General features: G+C 47.3%; 1 pseudogene; it reads left to right on the forward strand.

Moving 5' to 3' along the window:
* Nucleotides 1-15,893: 15,893 nt before the first annotated feature.
* On the forward strand, nt 15,894-17,873 carry LOC115318979 (annotated as a pseudogene).
* The last annotated feature ends 378 nt before the right edge of the window (nt 17,874-18,251 follow it).

The following is an 18,251-nucleotide window of genomic DNA, read 5'->3' on the forward strand; positions in this document are numbered from 1 at the left end:
ATCAGCGCCCCAGCCGACAATGGGTGAAAAAAAGCACTGCAAAGGGTGGGGCGCGCGGTCTTCAGACGAGGTATGAGTCGCGCTCAGCTTTTGCGCTGGCTTTGACAGTGCTTTCCCTAGTCCCAGCTGAGACGCTGTTTCCAGCAACCCGGCATAGGCGTTAACTGTTGTTTTGTTCGCCCGACTTGTCCTAACTCAGAGCTCAACCGATCTAGTATTAAATATTGATAGTGATTAAAGAAATTAATCAAATAGTAGAAAAGTTAGTCCATAAATTGTTTAGCCCTATTCTTGCAACATCATAGGGTTCCTCAACCCTTCATCTAACCTTAAGACCTGCTAATTACAATCTCACCATTTAAGTTAACACCTATATCTCTACGTTGATTTGGAAAAAAAAAAAACTTCTTTACATTTACGGCATTTGCGGCACAGAAATATGTAGTTACAAATGTACTAGTGTTTCCTTCATATTATTTACAAGTTATAAACCAAATCGCTGGCCTTTTTCAGCTCACCAGTGTCAAATGTGCTACGAAATTAACAGTTCAATAAATAGCCTGTTCTACGAGAGGAACATTACAGCTGAACAGAACATAACGCTTGGATCAATCAAGCATTTCAAATAAATCACTCACGTAAGAAAAGCTTGACGAGTAAAAAAAATTACAGGCAAATACACTCAAATAGCTGGTTGATATAAATTAAACTCGACTTCCAGCCAACAAACCGAATCTGGGCAAATAAGGGTTAACCAACGCTTCTGTGGTATTCAGCTTTAGACATACATCTTGCGACACGAAGACTACCATATCTCAACAGGAAAAATAAAATAAAAGTGACTTCGAACATATAAAATAACCAATCAGTTTGTCCCTAACAGTCTATTTGAATAATAAAAAAAAAAGACACTTACAATTAGCGCTGTACAAGGCCTGTCGGGCCGATCTCTGTGGGTTACAGGCTGGACTCGTCGGAGATTCCTGTCACAGAGTTCGACGCAGTCCAAACTCATCGGATCATGACAAAGCGTACATTGTGTAGCAAGAACATATGTCCCCGATGGTCAAGAGGTCATCTCTTTGTCACTCACATGGAAGGAAGGGCGGTCCGTCGCGTCTTCCGTCCGTCGAAGCTTATAATGACATGTATGCACACAACAAAGGAAGGTCACAGGTGTGTAGGGGCTGCCGAGAGTATATCCATGGTTTTGACTAGAGCCACTAAATGAGCTGCGTCTAGAGTATCGGCACTCCGTTCGCTGACATTGTTGTGGGCGCCGCTTTTTTGGTGCTTGTGCAGAGCAGACATAGCTGCCGATCGTCATTATTCAAAAGTGCGACTTCCTCAACATTAAATTCGGTGTAAGGAAGCTCATGTAATATAGCTTTGCTTTGTTTGCGAACTGTTTAAACATTTGTGGAGGACGAAAAAGTGTTTTCTGTGATTTCAGATAAAGCTTTACATCACTGCCAACCATGATTTTAAGTCACAATACTGCCAAATGCCGTTACTCTGAAGCGTAGCTTATTTAGGGGTACAAGTTTTGACAATCCGCGTGTTCAAGATCACACTTGGCATTAAGACGGAATGCGCTGCTGGTGATTAAAGCTCTAGAACCCCCGTTTTTGCTGCTTCCAGTAGAGGTAGCGTGGATGGTGAATATGCCGAGCCGCTTCGCACGATAAAAACAGTCCGCTAAGCAGTAAAATGCACTAAAACAACTTTAAAAACTGGCACCACGATGTCCTGATATCCGCATGTTCATCTTGCAATTCTTTTTTCTTGGAGAAAAGAGCTTGTAGTTCCCGGTTGCGCAACACTGTTCACGATGGCGAAAGTTCCCCGAAACAGTCGAACAGTCCCCACCGTCCTCCAGTCGACCCCTACCTTGTGGCCTTGGTCAACGCGACCTCATTTTCTGTGTGTGTTTCGCTGGCTGGACTCCGTCACCGCTGAGCTGAGAGTGTAGAGGAAGCTAAGGTGCTCGGTGAACCAGTCGCACGTCTAACTTTAATCACGTGATCACGCTCCTTCCCGTAACCACGCGCAGAGAGCGGGGCAGGTGATGACTGATCCGGCGGGCGCGTAGCTCCCCCTGTACTATCAGCTTAGGAATGAACGGATTCCTTGTCGCTCAAGGACGCCGAGCCCTCTTCGCCCACAAAGGAGATTTGTGTGGGGAAAACGGGAGGGTAACTGTTCTCTCATCACGTCTCTCGCCCTTCCCGAGGGAAAGAGAGGGTGCGCCATGAGTTTAGCCGGGCGACCTTGGTAAGCAAACCGTTCCGAGGCCGTCAGGCTCGCCCCTCCCCTGTGCTCTCCCCTTTCTCTAATACTTTCGTCTGTTTCTGCTCAAATCTGCTATCCGGTTTAGAGCCTTTTATACTCCCAGTATAAAAAGACTCTGATCCGGTTGTCCCAAAACGAATGTGGTAAAGTTTGCTTATATATAAAAAAAATAAGACTCTAGAGCAAAAGGACAAAAAGCGACTGAGAGACACGAAGCTCGAAACTCAACTTCAAGCCTACTGTCAAAATTAAAAAGAGACAATAAAAATAAAATGGCTACCAACGAAAAAAAAAAGGTCGATATAAATTTCAAGAAAATTGACGGCCTTGTTGGCTTTCCCTCAGAGCACCATTGAAGCTAACTAGATTATGCTTCAAAATAAACAAAACAGGAGAGCATGCGCACAAAAAAAAAAAAAAAAAACATTCACACAAACATGTGGTATGCGCTACATCGGTAGTCTAAAATATCAACGAAACATGGGCGTTCGTACGTATGTAGCATGGTAACCCCACGTGCAGAATCCCTGTGGAAGCTTCAACCAGCATTGTTCCAATGACGGCATGAATACGTTACACACGCTCGCGTGCCCACTTATTGTGGCTTAAAGGGCCTCTGACACGCCTCCCCCCCCCCCCCTCCCCCCAATCTTTTTTTCATGCTAGGCGTTAAGATGTACCAGGATATCACCAAATAATTGTTTCACTTTAGAGTTGCGTAGATTTTTTTATAAAAAATAGAAATACGAAGCCAATTCAAAGTTCCCGCCAGTGCACTGTGACGTAACAGTGTACCGCAAGAGGTCGGGGCGGTCAGAAGGGAGGCATCACCGGAAGTCACGTGAGGTGTCTCACTCCTCATGCTTACCGCGACCGCGCGTAATATCGTTTTTATATTTTTGTTATTCTCGGCACCTGCGCGAGAAATCCAAGTATACAAGGTTTCTTTATTTGCTTCTCATCGTTTAATGAGCCTGTAACGGTAGAAGAAGAGGAGTGAGTGAACCTAGTAAACAAGTTTTGCTCATATTCTAGGCAAAACACGTACTTTATTCTCGACGTTTACTTATACTTGGTACACTCACCAGCTCGTATTCTCTAGACAGTAAACATCTTCAGCCTGGAGAGTATCCGATGATTCGACGACCTCGGTGTCCGAACCTTCAGCATTGCGATCGGGCGTGTCGTATGCTACACCTCCGAATTTCAGCGAGCGTTCTAATTTTTATTTTCAAAACTTGATAGTTTGTTTTGTCCCCAGTATGGCTCTGTACTATCGGACTGATGGCATGAACTCCTGCTCTGGCTTGTACTCGCAACGCTTTGATCATTGACCTCCATCACGTCAATCTACTGACTCTTCGTCCTGAACTTTTACAGCGCGCTAACTAACAAACCGTGCAGTGATAAAAAGCTAGTCGAACTGAAACTTCGTTTTCTACAATCGCTCGTGGAGAAGACAAAAAAAAAAAAAGTCTTATGCACGGTCGTGGGGAGCACGAGGAGCGACACTCACGTGACTTCCGGTGAACACAATGTAGTGACATAAGTCAATGCGTCCCCTCTGATCGCCCCGACAGCTTGCGGTACACTGTTACGTCACAGGGTACTGGCGGGCACTTTGACATTTTTTGGCGTGTCAGAGGCCCTTTAATTAAAAGCAAAATGCTCCGCCGTCACGGTGAGGACCCGGCCACCTGATCTGGGGATTCGCGTCATTGGCGCCTGATGAAACTGGCCATTTAAGGCGAGGCAAAAGGGCGGTCTGTCAGTCGTGGTCATTTCACACGGAGCTTTTGTCATCGGGTGCTTTCGTGCACCATCCGATCGTACATAGATCATCAACATTCTGTAAAGCGGTCTCCTTCGTGGAACTTCGAAGTCCACTGTAATAAGTGTTCATGTGATCCTCCGCTGGATAAAACACAGATTCCGGGGAAGTAGGAACCCAAAACAGAGGAGAAATTTTTGAGGCGTTCAAAATCAGTGTAAATGAGTAGGACGGTTGCATCAGTGCGGCGTCACTCTTTTCATCACATAAGGAATTCAGGTTCATTTGAATGAGGTATAATAAAGTGTGTATATATGTTCGTTTTTTCTTCTTTTTTTTTTTTCGAATACAATTTAGTTGCTTGTAGCGCTCCGAGTGTGCACGCCTACTTCTTTGTGCTCATTTTCTTTGCGTCTTTAAGTATAATAGCGAGTTCGTTTCACAACACTCGTGTCCACGCGTGCCCACTCGCGGCGTAAAGCGAGTTCATTTCGGCAGGCACTCCACGAGTGGTTGCACTCTCCGAGTTCGTTTCAGCGGCGGCATCCCACGCGTGCATGTACTCGCTGCACCGAGAAAATCGGGCGTGCGCCAAAATGCAATCCCGTCATGCCTCGTACCGGCAAGGCCGGCGAGGAGCGGGAGCAGACGACGGAGGGCTCGTCTGCAACGATGTGTCGCGGAACCGAAAAGAAAAAAAGTAGATTTTCTTATAGAAATCGCGTCCCGCGTGCAACATAATCAAACGCGAGCTTGAACTGTGAGCGTCTGCTATTTCATAAAGAAGCAATTAACAACCCCTGCTTTATTTGAAGGTTTTAAGTCACTCTGTTGCCGTACGGACGCTGAAATATACCAGTGTGTCAAGAAATGCTCAGAACAAACGCATCAGCGGCCCCCGAGATGTTTATTCCTATCCGTGTGCGGATAAAAAATTTAACATTTGTCGGCAAAAATCCCCCAACAGATACCTCTGACAGCATGCGAGAAACCTAAACATAGTGACTTCACTCGAGGCTTGGGCAACATCATCATGTTTAACATTTACCTACGTCAGCCAACTTGCCCCGTCGTATTTTGTTCGAGAAAGCTCTCATTCTCGACGTCCTCACCAAGGCTGATATCTGATCCACCTGTAATGACGATCGAAATCGAAAGTCCCACGAAAAGTTTTGCTGGATATTCTAACAGACTAGTTTTAAGCCATACCCTTTCAGTGGTTTACGCATAATACCATGCTCGAACGGATCAAGCTTCTGCTCGGACAGCGTCATCAGTTTTCTTCACTGTAAACGCAACCAGCTGCTTTGTAGACAGCTGGATGCGGAAATTTACGCCGTCTGTAACTATCTCTACGACAGCTGAGTTGCTTGAAGTCATCGCAACTATAAACCACAGGTTGCAGCGCTCAACGTTTGTAGATAAACGTTGGTAGTGACTGCACTCTCGCATTCCCACCCATCACTCCAAACAGAAAGGCGCTAGTTTCGGTTTGAGGTCGGTACTCTTTCTACAACATAGATGGCGGCATCATCAGTCTTCTGCACTCGGTGCATTCGGCGTGTTCGTTTGAGTCCAGTTCTCCGTGCCACACTCTGCGAATGCGATCCATTCTGGGGATTCTGGGAGAGAACTCGAACGGTGCCAGTGCGTGTGAAACGAACTCGCTATTAGAGTTTGCACCTGACGTCACTTCCGGTTAGACTCGAAATCGAAACGATCGGAACCACTGATCTTTAGTGTGTGTGATCGGAACCAACGTTGTCGTCTGCTATCAGTGCCTTGACGCTATGTTGGAGGCATTCTGCGCCTTATTGTGGCAGCGGTAGCGGCGTAGTCAGACAGCCGTCTTTTTATAATCACATTTCAGAATATATTTTCCCCAAGTCAATCGCAAAGAGGTTCCTCATCTGACACGAAGTGTTGTCCATAAACCCGTAGTTGGGGTACGAAGTTTGTCTGTCGGGATTATAGAGTAAACATAATAATCTAGAGCGAAAGTCCCATGCATTTGGCCACGACGGAATGGCGAGGCATAGACGCTTGGACATAACGGCGGCCTATAGTTGGCAACCCATTTTGGTTGCGACGCCTTAATATGCACAAAGAAACAGCAAAACATATATAATTTCTGCACCACGCTATTTTCTTTTTTACTTTGCAGAAATTCACCGGAATCGCGCGTTGAGAAAATCAAAGTTTACAAGCGCTCGAGCAACTTCAACTTCTCGAGGCAAAGCTAACACGCCTAAACCAGCCTATTTAAGCATGCTTCCTGTAATAAGCTAAAGGTATTTCCAGACTAACATTGACCGTTATATGCCACTGTGTTCTTGCAATGTCGATGAGTAGATTCTGCATAATTTTTATGTGCGCGTTTGAACATTGAAAAATCGGGTTCAAAACTTCGATCCACGAAGTTCCTTCAGCGTGGCGCAAGGGTGCTCCGGCATACCTTAAGTTAAGCAAGCTTTATGTTATCAGTTGCACTCAATATCGGTGACCTAAATTTTGGTTCCAAATCGTCGCTTCGCCTGTTATGGCTGATCTGTCGACACCTTTGTATGGTAAGGGGTACCAGTTATCCTAAAAAATTGTGCAATGTCCATCGTGTCCGCACTTTATCCCAGCCTGTCTTTCGCCCTGTTAGCCAAAAAAATTAGGTGAGCATTTGTACGGTGAGCTTTTGTCCGGTTACCTAGTGAGCTCGTGCACAAATAGAAACTCAGTGCGACGTCAATTGCATTCTCATAGAGACGCAGTTAATTAATCTTAATTCTTTTCTTTTTTTTTACTCGCCTTGCAATTTTGTTTACATCTCTTTTAAGCGTCTCTGATTGTTCTTCTTCACCATGGCAATCCCGTCACTTTTGCTTTGTGACATACCGCCCCCGTCTACGTAATCTTTCAGGATTTTCATAATAAAATTGATACCTGAACGTTAAGCGGGGGTCACACTGCTCATAAATCCTACGAAGGACGGTCTGCGGACAGATTCGAACGCGAGTCTCCGCGAGGTCCATTCTTCGAATGCTGCAGGGCAAAGAGTTAAAGAAGAGAAATGGCACGCGGCATTCGAAACACGGATCTCGCGGTGACTCGATCGTGTCTGTCAGACTGTCTTTTGTATGAGGTGTAAGCGGTGTGAGCCGGGTTTCAATCTAGAATTCCATGTCGGACCTCTGGATCAAAAAGGAGCAAATTCCATTCCGTAGATCTCCTCATTTGTTTTGTATCCAAACGTTTGCTTAGCAGACTTTTTCTTTGCAAATTACCTAGATCGATAGCACACACAATTCGGAGTGCACAGAATGTGTAATATGGTGCGATAGGCTTAGCAGCCCTCGTAGGAGTATTTTGCAATTTTTTTTTTGCCACCTCAGACACCACACATCAAGTGTACTCCGAATTTATAGACGCTTTACACACGCGCCAAATTACAGCCGCCATTGCTGACCTTCTCTTGTCTTACCGAGATGCCGAGCAACTGAAACGGTAGTTGACGATCCTCTACAAAGGCCACTGCTTTAGAGAAGGACACAGTTGAATCTAATGTGGCAATAACCTGGCCTGCTATGGTAAAGATGAAGTGAAATAAACGAAATAAGAGGAAACAAAAACTGAAGGCCAGTTATGGCGGCGTCCATGCACAGCTGCGGCAAAGCGTCTATCCGTGGGATGATGGTAAGTTTATTTTTCTTTTGTTGGCAGGGGCGCAGAAAAAACTGAGGTTATGCCTCTTGCCTTCCACTGTGAGGGCTTATAAAGTCTGAAGTAGTAGTACGCGACGAAATGACGCTCCTGACCTTGCCGCGTGAAGACACTGCGCCAGTCAGCCTAGAGTGGAGGCAAGAGGCTTCTATTCAAACAGGGCTTGTGCCCGCGCCCTATTGGGCAAGCACATAGAGGTCAAAGATGTTGAGAAAATTTAGGAGTCCCGTGTATTATTAGCGCCGAGATGTTTCGGTGGCGCCCTCTTATGGTTTCCCTCCGTGACGTCACGACTGGGATTTGCCTCGCCGTGACGTCACCTTTGGTTGGAAAACGTTTATTGTAAGAAAAAAAGAAAAGTCTTGCGACTGAAGTCTTTAGACTTTAAAAAATCTGAGGGGGGGGGGGGGGAGGGGAGGGGTCGCGCAGGTACAGGAGCTTGCTACGCGGTGCCTAGATGAATCTTTTTATTCCTGTAGAGGCGACGAAGTCTAGGAGACTCTTAAGCAGCTCCTTATTGCGTTCTGTATCTTCTAACGCTTGTAATGGTTGGGTCCATTCTTCATAACTTATTACCCTTGCTGAGGTCTTATGCTTCATCCTCTTTTCTTTCCAGCATTCGCATTCCCAAAACATATGCCTTAGGCTTCCTGTAGTCTGTTCGCAGAAGGGGCAGTCGCTATCTTGGCTTATGCCTTTTCTACTAAGCGTACTTGGGTCGTTCGTGGCTTCAGAGTGCAACCTCCTAATGCAAACCCTTTGCCACCTACTGAGCCTCATTGTTGGTAGGGCAGGAGGGATAGGTTTAAGGGCATTAAGTCTGGCCCTTCTTCGTTCCTTATTGACGTCCCTGGCCTCGTGAGGAGCGAAGTCAAACGGGTCCCGTTGCTCGACGGGCACGATGGCTGGAAGCGTCGATTGGTGGCGATAGTATTGGAAGATTATCTCCGCCTTGGCTTCCCGCTCGGCCCTGTCTTGTCCAAGGATTCCTGAGTGACCGGGAACCCACTCCAGGTAGAAGTTGGTGTCCTTGCTTCTTGCTTCTTTGATGTTTATCATGATCTTCTGTGCGGCCTTGTCCACGGTGCATGGGTTTCGAAGTTCCTCGATGGCCTCTCTAGAGTCCGAGAAGAGGTATATAGTCTTCTTTTCTTCATGGCAGTGGCTCTGTATGGCGTCGGCCACTGCTTCTAGTTCGGCCCTTTTCACGTGGGTTCCTTCTTCCAGGAGCCTTCGCCCATAGTTGTTCTTTGTCGTGTTAAACCATGCACAAGCCGCTTTTCCCTCCTTAGTAACTGTTGCATCGGTGTAGATGACCTGGGTGTTTTCTTTTTTCTGGAGTTTTTTTACTCTCCTCAGGTGCTTCATCCCCGCAGTTTCCCTGTCCCTGACCTGGTCTCTTTTGTCTGGTACGTCTGTTTTGATTAGCGCCGATTCCCAGGGGGGAGGTTCCTCCTCTGGTTCCTCCATTTGTGGACATATGTTCCTCATTTTAATGAGTATCGCGCGCCCTGCCTTGGCGCCGTGAAGCCGAACTTTTTGGGTTGTGGCCGATTCTGCCGCCACGTCTTCAATTTCGTTTAGCTCTGCCCATTTTCTTACTTCCTCTTTCCGAGCATGCTTTGGTAAACCGGTGACTACTCTTTGTGCTTTTCGCATAAGGATCTTGATTGATTCTTTCTGACTTGAACTGAGTGTGGTGTAATTGAAACCGTAAGTCGCCTTCGACACCAGGAAAGCCTTAATGAGCATCCTTAGCGTTTCTTCGTTGGCTCCCCATGACTTCGTTGCTGTTCTTCTGATAATACTTAGAGTATGGTTCCAGTTTTTTGTAAGCGCTTTAAGCCAATCGTTCGCTTTTCCGTTCTGGCATATGTGCATTCCTAAAATTTTTGTTGACTCTGTCGGTTGCAGCCTTGTCCCTGCCAAACAGAAGATATGCTTGCCTTCGTGTTTTTTTCTTCCTCCAGGTGTGGCGATCAGGATGAGAGCCGTCTTGTCTGGCGCTGCCTGAAGGCTCACTTCATGCGTGAATTCTTCGATCGCCTTCAATCCTTCTTTGATTGCGTTTGCTTGGCGGTCGTAAACTCCTCCCTTTGTCCAGAGGGTGACGTCATCTGCGTATATGGTGAAAGATAGATTCTTGATATTGTCCAGTTTCCAGGCCAATCTAGACATAACTATGTTGAAAAGGGTTGGTGATAAAATTGCCCCTTGCGGTACTCCTATCTGGTTTCTCTGTGTTGGTCCCCTTTCTTCTCCGACGCATACCGAGTACGTTCTGTCCCTCAAGAATTCTTCGATGAATTTGAGCATCTTGCCTTGAATACCGCAGGATCTGGCACCCTTTAGGACAGAGGAATGTGGAACTAAGTCGAATGCTTTTCGAATGTCTACAGCGACCAGTATTTTTGGAGTTGCAGTAGGCTTTTTACTGGTGAGATCGTGATGCAGAAGAGCTAAACTATCCTGTGTGCAAAGTGCCTTTCTGAAGCCTGTTTGCATAGGATGTAGCCTGTTTTCATGCTCTAGAGTCCAATTGATTCTGCCAAGCACCATCCTCTCCATCGTCTTGCAGATGTTTGACGTCAGCGATATGGGCCTTAGGTTTTCTATCTTGTCCTTGGGTTTATTTGGCTTGGGGATGGGCACCACGACCGAGTGTTTCCAACTTCCTGGTAGTTTTCCGTCTTCCCATATTTCGTTAAAGTATCTGAGCAGAGCTCTCTTGGCCTCTTCCGGAAGGTTTTTTAGCATCGCCGTTGTGATGCCATCGGTTCCCGGGGCTGTGCCCTTTTTAGCCTTCTTGATAGCGTAGTCGAGTTCTTCTCGAGTAAATGGCAAATCTTGTCCTTCCCTGCTTTCTCCAACGTCAATTGTTTCTTTTCTTTGCTGCTGCGGTTGTGGAAAAAAGGTTTCTCCTAACTTTTGAGCCAGTTCCACTTCCGTAATGTTGAGCTTGAGGGCTAAGTTGCTTGTCGTGTTTTTTCCTTTCTTTTTTCCTAGCATTGTTCGGTACGTACCCCATAGCTTCTTGACGCTTGTTTTATTGTTGAAAGTCCCACAGTGTTGTTCCTAAATGTGTTTTCTGAGATTTCTTGTGTACTTTTCTACTTCCCTTGAGGCCTCATTTAGTACTTTCCGTCTTTCTTCATTCTTTTTCCTTCTGTACCTCAGCAAGGCTTTATGTCGCCCTTCCTGCAGGTTTAGGAGATGATTGTCCGGGTTTGGGGAGCCTTCTTTGACTATAATTCTTCGTGTGGCCTCATCAGCAGCTTCTTATATGAGATCTGTAATTGTCTTTTGTTCGATGGTATTAAGCTTAGTTGTTAGTAGACTCCTAAATTTGTCCCAGTTAATGACGCTGACTTCTCTCTTTTTCATGGTCTTGTTGTGTAGCATAATGGCGATGGGTGCATGATCGCTACCCCATGGATCATCTAGGATTTGCCAGTCCGCTTCTGAGAGTCCTTTAATCCATGAACTGTCCGGAGATGAATCGGATTGGTACTTGTTCCCCATTCTCGTAGCTTGTCCCGGCTGATTAGCGCAGAGAAATCTGTTTTTTCGCATTTGCTGTTTTAGTTGCTCTCCTCTTTTGTTGGTTAGGTTGCCCCAGAGTTCATGTTCTGCGTTGAAATCTCCCCCTATAAATGTTTGGTCTTCCGTGCAGTTGTTGACCCACCTGAAACTCTCGTCCCCCATGTTTGGTCTTGTGTAGAAAGAGTAAATAAAGATTGTTTTCTTTCCCATTGTAAATTTAGCGCCCGTAACCTCCTGATCGTCTCCACAGCCCCATGATGTATCAATTTGACTTTGCGGGTGCTCCTCTTTAATTAAGATTGTGGCTAATCCTTCTTTTTTTTGTTTTGCTTGGTTCGTGATTGCCGTGCAAACATTGTATGTTGTGTATCCCCGGATCTTCATCTCCGGGTGTCTTACCTCTTGTAGAAGGATGGCATCGGGGGCTCTTTCTCCCCAAGATTCAATCCTACACTTCAGTTCGTTTATCTTCCCCTTGATTCCTCTACAATTCCATTGAATAATCCAAAATGTCTTTTGTGGTGGTTCCCACCCAGACATGCTACAGCTGGCGGAACGCTCTTTCCATATTTTGTGTGGCTGTCTCCATGGCTGTTACGATGGCCGATGTGACCGCCGCCGTTATTGCTTCGACGCAATCTTCCATGGCTTCTTTGAAAATTGCCACCTTCTTCGCATCAGCCTTTATAACTGCAGCAAAAGACTTCTTGGCGTTTGTTCGTGTGTTGGCTTGACCGATAGTTTTCTCCGTTGTCTCTTGAGCCATCTCCCGCATCTGAATCGTTGTTGATGCACTCGTCGGTGCTTGCCCCTTTACCGGTGTGTAGATCGGCACTTTTAGCGCTGTCTTGTCGACTACCTGTCCTTTTGTTCGAGGTGCGACATCGGCCTTTATCGGCGCCCTTTTGGGGCATTGGTAGCTGAAGGCCAGATGTTCCCCACCACAATTTGCACAAGTCGGGTTGGCGCTGCAGTTGTTCCCGACATCTGCGGTGTGCGTTTTGCCGCAGTTCCTGCATGCTTCGTTTTTGCTTTTGCACTCCTCAGCTTTGTGCCCGATCTTGTGACACCGGAAGCAGACAACGGGTCTGGGTGTGTAGGGTACCACTGGCCTTATGACCTGGCCAATATATACTTTTTCCGGTAGGTCCTTGCCCTCGAAGGTAAACATTGCCGTCTTGTTTCTTTTCCCAATAAAGTTGGCAGATACGATCTTATGTGTTGCACATTTTGCATTTCGTAAGTTTTCAGGGCTGATTTCGTCGCTCCATGCATAAATCACTCTTCTGATGTGGTTGGTGGGTAGACCAGAGATAACCTTGACTCCGACATTGCTGCCATCATTCTTCGTAAAACTCCCAATTTGTTTGAGTTTCTCGAATTCGCCTTCATTCTTGGTAGTAATTACAAAAGCTTCACTTCTCTTATCATGCCTGATCCTAATTCCGTTTTCATGCGGAATGCCAACTTTGAGTAGAGTGCGTTCTATCGTCTCGGGGCCGACGTTCATCGGCTCCCGTGGCTTTTCGTTGCGGATTTTGATCTTGTAGATCCCCGCGTTGCTCTTCTTTTTTCTGTGGACGACATCGATCCAGGGGTTCGGGTTCCTGTCGTCTTCCTTGCATGTTTCTTCGCTCTCTTTAGTAGTGACTGTTTCCTTGTTCTTGCCTGGCGTTTCTTCGCGTTCATCGGCTATATCCTCATCCGCCGAGGAATATTCCTCCCGCTCTGGAGTATTTGGCCTTAGCCTTTTTCCCTTGATCGCCTTCCGCGTTTTCTCCTGTCCTTCGAGCCTCTCGAGTCGCTCTCGCAGCATTGTGTTTTCTTCTTCCACCTTTGCTGCATTAACGACAATTCTAGCGGCAATTTCGTTTATAATCGCGGTCCAGTCATATAGTCCTTCCGATGTTCTGTAGCTCTCTGGGTCGAAACCCTGAGGAAGCTGTGTCGGCTTGCCTTTTTGAGTGCCGTCGTCCATTTCATTCGCCCGCGGCAGCAGAGTCCGCGATTGCTTTTCGCTGGCTTGGTTGTCGTCCTAGCCCAGCACGGGCCGTCGTCTTCCCTTCCACCCGAGATAATGCCTGGTCCTTTGTTTTTCCAGTAAAATGAAGAGGGCTGAAATGTCGCTTTTGCTCACAGTCACTTCTTCGTCCTTCTCCTCTCTCCTTCGTCCCGTGACGTCACCAGTTGTTATCCTGGCTACTTACTATCGGGTGCGACGACGAGTTCGATGGTGTGTTTAAAAAGCACAATGGAAGCTAGGAGCCATCGCAATCCGAAACTAACACCGTCAAAGTTGACAATCTGACGCTCGGCCCTTCCGCGAGGGTAGGCCCAGGGGGGATGCTGCCGGATAAACCAGGACTCAACGAGGAGCCGCTTTCGCCAATTCTTCTCCAAGGCCAGCACGGCGCTTCCCTCGAAGTCGACAGTGTGGCCGGCTGCTTCTGCGTGCTCCGCGAGGGCAGCACCGGACAGCACTGTGCTGGCCTTGGAGAAGAATTGGCGAAAGCGGCTCCTCGTTGAGTCCTGGTTTATCCAGCGCACAAAGGGGAACGTGAATCGTTCTTCGGGCTGCCTGCCCAGCAGCTACGTCTCGGGACTGCGCGACGTGAGCAAAGCCCCCTACATCCGTATGTGCACTTAGACGACACGTGTTCTTTTCTTTTCGTCACTCACCCGTGAGCAAGGGACCAAACTGGTCCCGAAACGTCGGGTAAATGTTTAATAAATTTTTGATTAGAGTCCCTATTTTTCGCTTCACACCGAACCTTCTACGCCGAATGTTCCAGAATCCAAAGCGTGTACAAAAGGGCTCCGCGTGGCAAGCCGGAGGCAGTCTCGCCCCAGCCTTCGAGTCTTCTCTTAAAGCCCGTTCACACTTGGGACTTGGGACAGTCACTGGAGTGACTAGCGACAAGCGACTGGCGACCACCAGTGTTCACGCCTGATTGAGCGACCGACGAGTCGCCAGGCTCGCTTTTCGGACGCTCTCGTTCTTGCTGAGTTTCTACGGGAGCCGTAGTTCGTCGTCGTCTTCCCGCCCGATTGTTTTCGTTTGTACTCGTTGTAACTTTCATTGCTACTAAATAAGCTACGCTTGAGAGTAACGACACTTGGCCATGTTGTGTATTAAAATGATGGTTGCCAGTCATCAGAAGCTTCATCTGAAATCACAGGAAATTCTTTTCTGTCCTCCACAAATGTTTACGCAACAGAGCAAACCGATATTACATGACCTTCCTAATACCGAATCTAATGCTGAGGAATTCAAACTTTTGAATCATGATGATCGGCAGTTGCGCCTGCTCTGCACAGGCATCAAAATGGCGGCGCCATAACAGTTCGGGGAATGGAGTGCCGATACTCTAACCGCAGCTAATTTAGTGGCTTTAGTGACGTTCACATGTACGACACGTGAAATTGTCCAAGAAGCGAAGACGAAGTGGACCTTTGTTCAACGGTTCGTGATTTCAGAATGCAGAGAAGGCGGAAGGAGAGCAAAATAAAGTATGTGATAACCTTCTGTTCCGCTCGATTTATTTTCTTAGATCCTAGTGATAAGAAGGAATGAATCATGCCGCTATTAGAATATACGAAGCGTTCAAGCAGGCACGAGCGCACATCCGAACAGCCTCATAATTCCCGTAGTTGCAACGTCTCCTGGGATTTTCAGGAGAAACCTGTTGCCGGCGCTTAGTGTTCGAGTTGAGAGGGTCACGTTGTGCGCGGCTGACGCGCTTTTGGTTGCGGTACCACCAGTAAGGGCTCGCAGGCGATTGACCATCTGAATAGACCTTTTGCAAACTTACCCAAGCCTCAAAAATAATGATGGGAACGTAGGTACACGCGCTGCACGCGTTCACCTTATCTCTATTAAATATACGAAATATTCAAACTAAAACGTTGATGAACGCGCGTGCAAAGTGCTATTCGTTTTGGATATTTACTTTAGAAAAGAGTTTGCTGCAGAAAGCAGTACGTGCAGCGCGTGTCGCGACACTCGTGCACGCTCCTTGAGCTTGGGTAATATAGCAAAACGTCTATCTGCCATCAGAGAACCCGATTATACTTCGTTTACGGAAACGAGATGACGTGAGCGCGAGCTCTCTATCCCTCGCTTCAAAGTCGGGCAGCGAAAAGCGCAATGCGTATCGCGCTCGTGACGTCTATCGTTATCGCACGGTCAAGGGTACTGTAGTTGCGAGCCTTGCCGCTTGGTGACTTTAACGCGTGACACTCTCTCCCTGTAGTAATCTCCGAGGGCTGTCCGTCCTATGGCCTAAACATAGCTTGCCTGTAACATCATTTGCGGCCACGTCGGTATTTTATGCCCCACCAGCGTTCGCTTCATCGTGATACTTTCATACCGCAGAAGTAGTGCCTCCAGTAAGTAGAAATATCCGTCAGACGCCAAGTAATGGAGAAAGAGAAGAATTACTTTATTGAGATTCAAATGAAGACCCTAAAGGTGCTCCTCCGCCACGCGGACAAGAGCCAACTGATTGACGGGAGCCGCCGAGGTCAGCCACAGCCGCCAGTGTGGAGGAGGGGGTTATGGTAGTGGGGAGATAGGATGACTGTGTGGCAATTGGACAGGATAATTAAGAGGTTCGGCATAGGGCAGGGGAAATTGGGGCAGGCGGGATCTGATCGGAAACGATACAGGGAAAGTTAGGCAAAGGGGATGAGTGTGTTAAGCTGGATGGCTCTCAGTGTGTGTGTTTGTGAGGTTTAAGCTGGTAGTGTTGTGTAGGCAGTGCCTGCAATGAGTGCCGGATTTGTGCATAGTGTTGCTTCAGGGTATTCTTGTAAAAATGTGCCTTGTCCGCCAGGGGTGGGAAAGGCCATGAGACCACCGACGCCCGGATACCTGTCTCGCAGGCAAGTTGATGAGCAAACTCATAACCGGCAATCCCTGTGTGGTCTGGCCCCCACACCACCACGATCGAGGCAGGGGCACGTTGTGAAAGGGCGGAGAGGAGGTCGTCGCGGAAATCCTCGGGTGCAAGGCCGTGGTGCAAGGCCCGAGCTTGATGGCGTACAGCATGCACGACCGGGGTCATGTGGGCAGAGAGCGGGGCACATCGAAGAAATATGAACATTTGAGCAGCTGGGATGATGCACTCAACCAGTCCGTGATTATTACTTTCTTCTTGCAAATGATAGGCTTTCTAGTAATCGCCTCTCATATGTACAGCCCGTTACTACGAGACAGACCAGACATTATCACCGACACTTGCTGGCTCCCAGGGACTCCGGAACCGGGGGGGGGGGGGGGGAGGGCAGAGCACCCCCCAAGATTTCTCAGGATGGGGCTGAGCCCCCCCCCCCCCCCCCTCTGACTTCGAAGGAACGCAAAGCTGTTTATTGAACTATTGTAATTCCTCCACTCAGCCAGGCGGCGGAAGAGCCCGGATCAACCCCAAATAACCTTCTTCCGCTTTGCCCAACATGCCCAACAAGGTGGACTGTCAGAATGAAGTCAGTGAGAAGGTTCGCTCAAAACTATGAGTTCAGGAGTCACTAAACGAGCTGCTACAAGCAGAATATTCGATTGCAGGCAACAGCAGGGCCATTTTGAACGGTTATGAGAGGCTTCTGAAAATGTTTGAAATGCTGCTAGAAATAAACATTTCTATAGCTTTGATCGGTCCATGCGAAGAACTTGCAAGGGTACAGCAACGTTCAACGTTTCGCGCCGCAGGTATCAAAGATGTTGCAGAGACTCTCTGCGAGGCAACGTCCTGTCTGCGGTCTATAAAGTCACGTTTGAAGAGTTGTGAGACTGCGCAAGCTCCACTGCAATGCGGCTAGGTTTGAAGGACCCTCGCAGCGCAAGGCCGACAAAACCGCCAAAAAGGCTTGAAATGAGCAACAACCTTCTCCGCCAGTTGTACTTGATTGCAAGGCAGCGTTACGGAAGGAGTACTTTGCCGCTGTATACTGCATTTTGAGTGAAACTCAAGCGCGGTTTCAATAGCCTGGTATGAAGCAGGGGGCTAGTAAAACTAGACAGCATTTTGATTAACGCTGCCGGGGGAAGACAGTTCACAACAGATGACCTGAAAGAAGCCGCATGCATGCGATTTTGATCTGGCCCAACTCTCCGCGCAGTTTTTACTTTTGCCAGCTCTTTTATGTAACCTTGATTTTCCCACAATTGATGCCATATTGAGGACACTACAGGCAAAATCCGACGAAATTCGTGACCTCCTTGACCAAGTCGTAAAATATACGAAACTTCTTCATTCTGTGCCTGCATCTGTCGCTTCGGGGGAACGCTCGTTTACTGCGTTACGCTGAATTAAAACGGATCTACGCAGCCGCACGAGTAAGGGAGGGTAAGACGCCCCCTTATTTTGCACATTCAAAAAGAAAGAACGTCGAGCTCAACCTGGACGACGTCATCAAGGAATTTGTCTCAAGGACTGCTGAGCGAACGGCGGCGGCCTTTGGTCTTTCTCGAGACGATCAACACACGTGGTTTTGGGGCCTATATGTGGATTTGTTTCCTTCATCAGGCTTTTGTGCACAATTTCAAAATATGTATTAAGATGTCATTGTATTTACTTATGTAATCATCTTGGCTTACTCGTTCATTTTATAGTGTGGATGGCTTTTTGGATGAACATTTCAAGAATAATAAACGTGATCCTCCGCAAACTCAATTTTGCAATGCTGTGTATTCTTGTAGGAATTTTGAAATTGCCTGAAGCACTATGCATAAGCGTTTTCGCGATATTAGAGAGTTTTAGTGGATCGTACGTAAAAGCTTTGAGGGTCGGAAAGTGCATGTGCAAAACTCAGAATTGCGTTCTACGCGTGTGCATTCCCGACCCGCAACTGTGTTGCGCATGAGCCATTAAAACTCCCCACTGTTGTTATGAAGCAGGAAGGAAAAGTGATTGCTCATGCTAAGTAAGGAACTTCA

The sequence above is a fragment of the Ixodes scapularis genome, unplaced genomic scaffold (assembly GCF_016920785.2).
Source record: "Ixodes scapularis isolate PalLabHiFi unplaced genomic scaffold, ASM1692078v2 PGA_scaffold41__6_contigs__length_2269736, whole genome shotgun sequence".
Lineage (NCBI taxonomy): Eukaryota > Metazoa > Arthropoda > Arachnida > Ixodida > Ixodidae > Ixodes > Ixodes scapularis.